The sequence below is a fragment of the Convolutriloba macropyga genome, chromosome 4, assembly GCF_964194025.1.
Source record: "Convolutriloba macropyga chromosome 4, txConMacr16.3, whole genome shotgun sequence".
Classification (NCBI taxonomy): domain Eukaryota; kingdom Metazoa; phylum Xenacoelomorpha; order Acoela; family Convolutidae; genus Convolutriloba; species Convolutriloba macropyga.
This window is the reverse complement of record NC_134471.1, coordinates 26667812-26678121: the sequence shown is the minus strand read 5'-3', so window position 1 is coordinate 26678121 and position 10310 is coordinate 26667812.

The window sequence follows — 10310 nt, the reverse complement described above, 5'->3', positions numbered from 1 at the left end:
CCTAATATTAGACTCGCTATTGTGTGTCTCTCAAGTACTAGTTCAAAACTACGATGGGGCTTGCTGTTATCAAGATATTTGTTAAACGATTGTTCTAAATAAACAATAAAATAATGCTCATTAAGTTTCACGATATTCACGATAAGTTTTCTGTAGGACGTCACTCTCCACTCCTCATGGAAACTTCCGGACATCAGAAAATTTGTACTTCATTGATCGACGTCCAAATAAAATTTCCATATAATACGCCTCAAGATTCCAGTCCAACAGAATGTAATTGGTCCGTGGTATAGAAGTATGAGATAACATCGCCAAAAATTAAATTTTAAAATCTAAAGTTCAGAATATTTGATTTCTCCATTGGAGAAAAAATGCTTTTAGTAGGAAATTGAAGTTGTAAAACTGTAGTTGATGTCCGTTCTGGCGTGTGAAAGCAGAGAAAGAGAGTCATCCAAATGCGCAGAGCCATTTCGTTAGAATCGTCGACCGATAAGATGTTGTCCAAAGGGCCTTATGATTTTACCATGTCAATGCACATTAAACTGGGGATGGAAATTAATCGGGCTGAAAATCAGGATCAACAGATGAGCGTGAAAGCATTGTACTGGCAGTAAGAAATTTTTTGATGTCGTCAGACTTGACTGCTAGGCAATGGCAAATACTATTATGTTTGGAGACGAAGGCATGTATTTTCGTATGAAAATAAATCTTTCGTATAACAAGATGAAAGCAATGTGAAGAACCAAATTGAAACAATAACAATTATGGTTAGTAAGAGTTGAGTTTTATTGAAACACATTTTTTCAACTGAGATCGAAGTATCTATTTCAAATTAGACATCTAATGTCTGCGGCTGTGCAATTCGTATTAGTTTCCAAGAAGTTGAGCTCGCGCTTTTCTCAAAAGAGTTACACCTGCCTCGGTTCGAGTACGGCAAGTCTTGGAGCAGCTTCCATTAGGCGTTCGAAAGGATCTAGCAGTTGTACATCTATGAATTTTGTAGGAATTTTATCGCAACTCTCCAAATCAGATCTTAATTTCATGTCGCCCACGATCTCTGAAAATCACACGAAAAGTTATAGAAATTTTTTAGAACTTATGGAACCTGGAAGTATTCGATTCCCCAAATTGTGTTGCTCCTGTTCTCTCTTATTTCGTACGTGTCAGTTGCAGAGGTGAGCAGCCATATGCCATACCCTAAGTTTTCTGCTTGCACTTAAGGCGGAAGGTAGAATAGCTCAATCACAAGGTTCAGTTGCTTTCCAGGGTGAGCTAAATAGGGTCGCCAGCACTAAGGGGTGATTTGTCTGAGATGTAAGCGGTTCGTGGCAAAAGCGTTTACAGGATGATCATAGGCAGCTGTCGTACTGTGCCTGGGAAATCATCATGGACTGCATTTGGTCCTCTGACAACGCAAGCTATTGGTCCTCTATTGCCATTCTGTTTGCTACCACTCGAGCATTGTAGGTTGAAAATGCTGTTTGGCGAGACAAAAGTGGGCTCTCCAGGGTTAATATACAACCTTTTTGGAACGTTGCATTGCGCAACAGCTTTGCATCATAGTATGACCTATCTGAGTATGGCGGTATAGCCCATGAACCCTGCAAACCGATACTTCACAACAGAGTACAGGAATGAGATGATAGACGCCATCGTATCAAAATTAGAGTCCACTTGTTGATTCGAGGACATGATATTTGTTTGCAACTGCGTTGATCTGTTCGTCGATGAGCTTCTAGCTCCTGTTTTTCGCATCAACCATCTAAGCTTGCGCTTCCTCAAATAATCTCCAACTACTAAGACGAACTCTTTCGGTGTAACTGATCATTTTAGAGATGTAATCAGCCAGAATTGTTATGGTTCCAAGATGATCAATAATAGCTGCAATTGTCTTCACCAGGTCTTAACATGAACCAATATTTCACTGAGCCCACAATTTCCTAGTCCACCCATCACCAATCTAGATCCAAAAAATCAAATTCCGGCTTTTGCTAACTCTCCTACGTGACCACATCGTCAAACACAGCTGTCTTCTCAATTGAAGTTGCTGTTTCCTTTTGAATAATCGAAAGATACAATTTGGATTTGTTCAATTTTATGAAACATTCAGTTCAGGGTTAGGGTCAATATGGTTAGGGGTCAGCAAGCCTCATCTAAACATCTTAAGTTTAAATATTTATTTAACTGTGTTTTGTGTGTGTTTAATTTTTAAAATTTCATTCCTCTTGTTTTGAGTTAAAAGAGACCAGTAAGAAAAAAAATTGTGTTTCGTCGATAAGTGATCTTATTGATTTCAGTTGCGTGAAATGTTCCAAATTTTGTGTCTCTACTCTTGGCAGTCAGCCTGTGCGATATTGTTGTTGTGTCGAGGCCATATATTGAATTGCTGCAACCACTTCTCATCCGTTCAGATGGACAAAGTTTGGATGTCGTTGCAACTTTTTGGCTTGTGAGGCGGCTGCTTACAATGCAACTTGGTGTATGTGGCCTTAATTGTGTCAGCAGCTTGCCGCTGTCAATTCACTTATTGCAGTTTCAACTACTTATTGTACATACTCATTGCTAGATTTACTACAGATAACTGGTGGACTTCTTAGTGTACATTATAAGGTGTATCTAAGTGTACTTTAAGTGTTCTTAGTGTACTAATTTTTACATTACAGTTGCTTGATATTTTAAGATAAAATAGAACATATGCTATTGAGTGCTGCATTGATTTTAAAAAAACCGAAACAATTTGATAAGATGGAGGTGGTTGATGTATATGAACGTCAAAAATATCGACAGAGGTATCTCAAGATTTAAAAAAAATGACGGAGGGAAATTAGTTCACATCAACAAGGTGTAACTCCAACCTCGGACGATATATGAGCAGTCGTCGACAGTATCCAATATAAGTCCAGCGGTCATATTTATAGACTATAAGTTCTCGTGTCTGCGCTATTCGATGCTGGTTACGGCATGCCAAAGTTCTTGAAAGGTTTCAACAAAGCAGTTGGCGAGTAATCATTTAGCAACTCATCATCAATTGATTTCAGCTTTTGATTTCACGTCCCTGTTTTACAGACATCTGTACTCTTGTCCCTACTGTTTTTCGAGGAAACAAAGGCGATACATTCCGCGTGCAAAACGTGAAAGAGTGGGATCAGCAAAATTAATGCTCGGATCTGGGTCTTGACTTTCTTGAGGACCCTGTAAAATTCATGCTCGGTGGTCTTGAGCTCGGTCTATTCCAGCAAAGCATGCGGAAGCTTTTGGACAAAACCTTTCTCTTGCGTGTACTTTCTGCTTACCGGGAGAAAATCAGGTAAAAACAATAGACAACATTCCTGAAATTGAGTTTTTCTTCTAACCTCAAATGATTAATATTCAGAAGGAAAACTGACAAATTCGCCAGCAAACGGTTTGCCAAAAAAATGCAATAAGATGCTATGTCAGGAGTTTTCCCTAGTTTATGTTACTTAGTTGCAGTTTTCCTCCATTTAATATTCAGGAAACGTGATCCATTGCTACCGCTTGGCGATCACTGGGATAGGTAAATGTCGAACAAAAAAATCCACAAATAGGTTATTTCTGAACAACTGTTTTCGCTATTAGTATTTTGGAATTGCGGATTATTCAAAAATAATCAACTAAATTATCTTAAAGAAATAGCACCCTACGAAATTTGCCCTGAAAAAATCAGTACCAACAGAGCACGAGTCACTCTTTATCAAAGAAATTATTAAGTTATTAGAGGCAACAATGATTAAAGCAGCCAAACAACAATTACGTTGGTTTTGCGATTCTTTTGACTAAAGTTGCATATATGCCATGCAGAATACTATTACTACTTAGGCAAGATGCTCAGAAATGCAAACTTGCAAATGAAAAGAAAAAATGATAAAGCTTTCCCCTTCTTCCACTTCGGTAGATTTTGATTTTTACAAAAGTTTGTTTTAAGACTAACTTAATGTTTGACGAATGTAGCTGCAGAGGATGGACTACACACTAAACTTATGAAAAACATTTGCAAGTATGCAAGATAATAGCCTGAACGTAAATCTCTAGACGGCATCTCATAACTGGCAAAAAATTCCCCTACTTTTTCCTTTATCAGCCAGAGAAAAGCAAAATGATTAAAACTAAAGGCAAATATTATATAGAGGATCCTAAAAGTAGAGTATTCTCCTCAGCTCAGTCAGCTTTCGATTTACAAAGTTTTATGTTCCAAGTACTCAATAAACCACAGTCCGTGTAGTCATCCACGAATAGTATACTCTACACCATATCTTCTATACATTAGTATTATTGACGGATTCAACTAAAACACTGACAAACCTATTCATAAAAACAAAAATGACACCGATGCCATTCATTTGAAAGATGACCCACATTAACCAGAAAGATCTATGTTTCTCAAAAACAAACAACAATATTACCTGGCTATATAATTGTCCTAAATTTTATTCACCTTACACATTCTCAATACATGCTAGAATAGAATACCAATTGCATGTGAAGATGAGATACATTTTGTTGATCCTATATCTAGACAGACTTCTACTGAACCCGAAGACCAATTGTACTCTGAAAAACATTCAAACTTATTCCAACCAGATGTTGATGCTAATGATGGATTGAACTAACTACAGACAGCCAAAGTTAGAGGACTTGCATTTCTTAAATCAGACGTTCACTCATCGAAATTAGAAAAACATCAATGCAAGCATTCATGCTTCTATTTACACATATAAATAAATGATACATTTCATGAATTCAATCACCTTCAATTCCGATTTAAAATGAGTCCACAGACTTCAATAAAGCATTAATGGGTAAAAGAATCATTTTCAAACATTTCAGGAACAAATTATTACAATTCTAGAACAAACTATCTCAATTCATTCATTTCATCCGACTTCTTCAACAATAGATTTGTTCAAATCTTCAGTCAGATACAAAAATAACTGAGAGAAGCGGAATATTCTTTTTCCGCCTTCTTATCAAGTTACACATAGATGAAATTCTATGCCTAATCCCAGCAAAGAAAATTACAGATGCATCTGTTCAAATTGGTAAAGCACTCTTGAATTGGTTGCATAATTTGATTTACTGTCAGTTCCAATTCTGACATCTATCTATCAAGGAACTAATCCAAAGAATAATAACACTGATGAAAATAGAGAGCGAACAATGCAAGTTCCAAAATCTGAGAATACTACTATTAGAGATCAAGTTACTCACAGCCCACATTAAGAATAAAATAGGATGCAAGCTCTAAACCTTGACAATAAAAGTGGTTATCCCAATCTATGTGTTCAGTATATAACGAATGAGTCTGCAAGATCAAAGAATTACCATATCAAGTCTAACTTGAGCTGACTATATTTTACTTCGCTAACATTTTTATAGGTGCTATTTTGTGAATCTACAATTGTTAACCTTTTGTGAATGGTCAATTGTGCTTATCAATCTTAATTTATGCTTTAAGCAGTCACGGAAATGACATATTTGAAGGATGTCTTTCAAAAGCTCCTCATGACTACAAGGCAGCACAAAATTTTAATGCCAGGCTACTAGAAAAATATTTTGGAGACATTTCTTTTCATTGCTGTGGTTCTAAATTGTGGAAAATTTGCTTAACTTTTCTGGTGAATATGAATTTAATTGATAAGAAATCAATTTACCAAGCTGTTCAATTTCAATTATCATGGTTCTGTATTTTGCCCGTAGGTTAGCGAATCATTTTGCGCCAAGAGCGTTTTTTGGTTTCTCAATCTCTTTGTGCAGCAAAGTAGTATGTAATTTTTTAGAGTTTTATGTAATATCAGAGGTTTTGTGGCTCATTACTATTCAATACGCATTGACTAAGTGACAAATGTTTGTGCTCAACACTTAAACGGCTTTGACTTTGCAAATGATTTCAATTCTGAGATTATCAGTGAAATCATGGAGCTGGGATGCCAAAAACACTTCTTTGGCTACTTTCTACGAACTTATGCGATTTCTTTGGTTAATCTGTGGCATAACGTTGAGAGTTTTTGATGTATTCCTTACCTTATAGTAAAATTATAATAACAATGTCATGGATAAATTATGGATAAAAATCGTCGTTGCTGACTTCCGGACAAGGATATTCAATTGTAGTTGACTCATAAACAACTACACCAGATTCCAAAAATCATTTTATTTTGGCAGCACAGCACACTTAACCCAGATGATACTTCTTCTTGCGTACAAGCAAAACAGAAAGAAGCATGCAGTATATGATGAATTTCATTTCAACTGAAAATAATATTACCATTTTCCGCGTGATTTTAAAACTATACATTACCAGGAACATATTATTTAATTCATTATCATGACCCTTTAGCAGACAAACAAAACTATATTACTTCAGTAACTTTTAAATCTTTTGTGCACTGCGCCCATTTCTGCAGAATTCATAGCTCATTTTGCAAAACATCAAAACTCGTTCATTAAAAACACTGACGTCAAAGAAAGTCAGTTGACGTAAATCGTCATACACGTTTTACACCTGAGACAACATATTTTAATGCCTCAAGCACTGACAAAAATATTGGAAGAACACCCAGAATCAAAACTTTTAAAAAATTTCATTGTCGGGATCCTGAGGATCAGATTTGAAATTAAGCAAAAAAATAAACCTTAAAGGCGCGATAAAAATAGAAAAATTATTATGCTCGATTATGTCGAGACAAATTTGCTAAAAAAAGTAATCACAAATCTTCGATCAATTGAGCAATTTTGATTTATAAAAACAGCTCTAAAGTTTTTAGAGTAAAAAACTTCTTTGTCTCCAGGATATTTAACTCTGCGGAGAAAAATCAACAAAAAGTTATCTAACTTACCTCGCAGCTCACACAGTTATTTATTCAATAAAGAAAAAAATGTATCATGTATTTTATCCCACAGGCAAACAAAGTTTTCACAGATTGGTCACCTGTGAACTTAAGTAAGCCCTGCTAAACCTCACTTTGATTAGAAAACAAACAAACAATGATTTCCTTGAAATATCTTCTCTTTCTATTAGTAATCGTTAAATTATGCTATAACAACAGCGATGACTCACAAAAATATAGAATTCATGTATCAACAAAAATCGTTATTGGCAGAAAGATTTGTTTACACTCAATTCCGTGTACCGTTTCCTTGATTAGACACAAAAATACATCCACAGTTGAAAAACTTATCACTTCTCTTAAACAATTCTTGGCATCAACATGAAATTGGATGTGATCTTAAACTTATGAAAACGAATGAAAGCGACTTGACTTTCACTAATTTAATTGAACATGTTGAAAAACAACTAACTGCAGCTCAAAATGACGTTGAAGATATCAAAGACAAAAAAACTATCAAGACAAAAACGAGGACCAGCTATGCTTGCATTTGGAGCACCAAAAGCAGTCACTGCTGTTGAAGGTATTGCTTGCACACAGAGAAGCATTTTTGGATAATGCGGAGGAACAGGTCAAAACAGAGAAGACAGTGACATTGCTTTAACTCAAATACAAGAAAATAACAAGCGATGGAATGGAATAAAGGGGAAAATGAATGACCAAATGTTCATAATTGCAGATCAATTGAAGAACGCCAAATATTGTTAACGCAAAATTATAGAAACTCTGAAAAATCACTCGGAAGTTCTAAATAATGCAGTTTTATTAATTCGTAATAACTCTAGAAAATTGATGGCTTGCAATCAACTTTTCTATGCACGAGATCAAATGTTACAAGTTCAGACAAATTTAATTGGATCGTTGTCCATTCTCTTGAATGAAATTAAATCATACAGAGCAGCTGTGTTTAGCTACAAGCTTACAAATTTAAATTCAGTTATGGCAATGGTCAATAAACTAATACCAATGGCTTTACTTCCAAGAACAGCTCTTGAGGAAATTCTTAAAGCAGTAGTAATTAGGCAGACAGAAGCAAATGAACGAATATCTTTGGCAATACCTACAAATCAGCTCTTAACGTATTACGAAAAAGGAGCAACTGCTCTTAATCTTTACAGAGCTATACCAGTTCTGATGCACAATGAAGGAACTGATGGATATTCATCGCAGTATGCTATCGAATCTGACATTATTGCTATAGCTGAATCGACTCATAAAATCGCTCTTCTGTCGCAAGATGAAATTAACAGGTGCGTAGGGTCAAGCAGTTTTTCTGTTTGCATTAATGGCTTCTCGCTTGAAACCGCTCATGACACATGCCTAGGATCACTTCTGATTGGCAACCACTTTATTGCGTTACAAAAAGGTAATATAAAAACAGTAAAACTGCCAGTAAAAGAAAAAGCTCGAAACATTGGCAATGGAAAGTGGACGATCACTTCGGCAACTCCTAACTTTGATATATATTAGAGCACAATGAGGAACAATGACCCACTGACTCGAACAAAAATTACAGGATGTCGAGTATGTATAATCCAATTAGAGTGTGGAACGAAAATTGAAACAACCTATCTTGAGATCAGAGTTGACTTGTTTTCGCGTCACAATGCTACAATTACAAGCCTCGACATAAATCCGACTGATCAACTCAAACATTTGCTTTCGAAAATATCCGTGATTGATAATTTGGAAACAATAGCACAAGCTCGCCAACAGTTCATTGAAGATATTCAATTGAAAATGTCAAAGTGCCTGAGTATCAACTATTCTCGTTCGATAAACTTGATGAAGTTGCAGAGCCGATATTGCGTGATATGCAAACAGTTCGTACCACTCTAAGTAATAAAATCGCACAGGCTCATACCTGGAAATTGCCAATCATTATTGGAATAGCGTCATTCATAATATCAATGGTTTTACATTTTTTCTAAAACGCTATGCGAAACTGATGAGATCTGAAAAAGGAATAATAACTCGACCAGTACTAATTGTTACCGATGATGAGTATCGAATTACCAGAGTGTAGAATGTTGAAAGAGAATGTTGTATTTATTCAAACTCAATTATTGTCTGCCCTCTCATACAGTGGAACTGTTCAACAAAACTCTGCTCCTCCGATGAACATGAACCTTTTTTGTCAGCATTGGACAAACAATCTTAAGCAAGTCTATATGAATCGGCGAGAAAAAGAAACAGAAAATACAATTATTGACCACAAGCTTAATCTTTACAAAAATGCCTTCACGAGGTAATAAAACACAAACACGAAAGTGTTATTACAGCTTCAATGTTAGTTTCAAGTACCTAAAAAGAGGCACAAAAAAACTTATGACATAATCAATTTTCAAAATTGATTAAATGTTTATGATGGTTGCTGCTAAAGTGCATGGAAAACAAATTGTTCTTTGGCTACTTTCTACGAACTTATGCGATTTCTTTGGTTAATCTGTGGCATAACGTTGAGAGTTTTTGATGTATTCCTTACCTTATAGTGAAATTATAATAACAATGTCATGGATAAATTATGGATAAAAATCGTCGTTGCTGACTTCCGGACAAGGATATTCAATTGTAGTTGACTCATAAACAACTACACCAGATTCCAAAAATCATTTTATTTTGGCAGCACAGCACACTTAACCCAGATGATACTTCTTCTTGCGTACAAGCAAAACAGAAAGAAGCATGCAGTATATGATGAATTTCATTTCAACTGAAAATAATATTACCATTTTCCGCGTGATTTTAAAACTATACATTACCAGGAACATATTATTTAATTCATTATCATGACCCTTTAGCAGACAAACAAAACTATATTACTTCAGTAACTTTTAAATCTTTTGTGAACTGCGCCCATTTTTGCAGAATTCAAAGCTCATTTTGCAAAACATCAAAACTCGTTCATTAAAAACACTGACGTCAAAGAAAGTCAGTTGACGTAAATCGTCATACACGTTTTACACCTGAGACAACATATTTTAATGCCTCAAGCACTGACAAAAATACTGGAAGAACACCCAGAATCAAAACTTTTAAAAAATTTCATTGTCGGGATCCTGAGGATCAGATTTGAAATTAAGCAAAAAAATAAACCTTAAAGGCGCGATAAAAATAGAAAAATTATTATGCTCGATTATGTCGAGACAAATTTGCTAAAAAAAGTAATCACAAATCTTCGATCAATTGAGCAATTTTGATTTATAAAAACAGCTCTAAAGTTTTTAGAGTAAAAAGCTTCTTTGTCTCCAGGATATTTAAGTCTGCGGAGAAAAATCAACAAAAAGTGATCTAACTTACCTCGCAGCTCACACAGTTATTTATTCAATAAAGAAAAAAATGTATCATGTATTTTATCCCACAGGCAAACAAAGTTTTCACAGATTGGTCACCTGTGCTCTTAAG